General features: G+C 43.5%; 1 long non-coding RNA gene across 1 annotated transcript in view; it reads left to right on the top strand.

Annotated features, from left to right (window-relative positions):
* The first annotated feature begins 21 nt into the window (after positions 1–21).
* The window catches only part of LOC102290324, a 3,133-nt gene continuing 2,276 nt past the window's right edge, over positions 22–878 (top strand). Inside the window, exons 1-2 of the long non-coding RNA XR_318238.2 lie at positions 22–297; positions 843–875. This is a non-coding gene — a long non-coding RNA (uncharacterized LOC102290324). The remainder of the gene's footprint in view (positions 298–842; positions 876–878) is intronic.

Genomic DNA, 878 nt, shown 5'->3' on the forward strand with positions numbered 1-878 from the left:
GAGAAGCCTGTTTCTACCGTCCTACTTTAAATACTGGAGGAACCAAAGGAAGCCCACAGTCTGACAGCAAAGTGCTCTAATGGGTGATACGGTACCACGAGGGCATTAATATAAGATCATTTGTAACCTTCACTAAAGCTGATTCTGTGCTGTGATGAGCTCTGAAACCTGACCGGCAGGACTTCTTTGAGCAGTTTTGTAGGAATGGAGGAAGTAATCACCGAAGTTAACTGAGAAAGATGAACTCTGTGTTTCTAACAGGTGGACCTTCTGCTGTGGTTCCTACTCCAAGTAAAAGTAAGTGCTTCATTTCTCTTCTCTAGATCTGAGCTCTCTCTGCACACACACACTGATCAGCTATAGCATTACAACCACCTGCTTAAATCTAATCTTTCCACACACAGCATCTGGATAGTGTTCACAGTGCTTTATCAGGTATTGTGTGGAGAACGTTGAAGTGAAAAATGAGTTTAATCTGTGTTTGATTGAGGCTGTAACACAACAACATGTGACTGAGAGTACGCTGAGCTCATTGTCATGTTCAAGAAGCCAGTTTGAGATGATCTGAGCTTTGTGACATGGTGTGTTATCCTGCTGGAAGCAGCCATCAGAGGGTGAAACACTGTGGTGATAAAGGGATGGACATGCTCAGTAACATCACTGAGCAGGCTGTGCTGTTTCAGCCGTGCTGAGTTGGGACTAAGAGGCCCAAAAATATCCCCAAACATCACAGCAGCAGCCTGAAGCTCAGATATAAACCAGGATGGATTCATGTTTTCATGTTTGTGCTAAAATGAAGTCGTGTGTTTCAAATCTTTCTTTAACTCTGTGGTTTTAAACAGGTCGGCCTTCTGTTGGTCTTGATCCTCCAACAAGTA

The sequence above is a fragment of the Haplochromis burtoni genome, unplaced genomic scaffold (assembly GCF_018398535.1).
Source record: "Haplochromis burtoni strain Fernald_Lab_line unplaced genomic scaffold, NCSU_Asbu1 Contig_4857, whole genome shotgun sequence".
NCBI lineage: Eukaryota > Metazoa > Chordata > Actinopteri > Cichliformes > Cichlidae > Haplochromis > Haplochromis burtoni.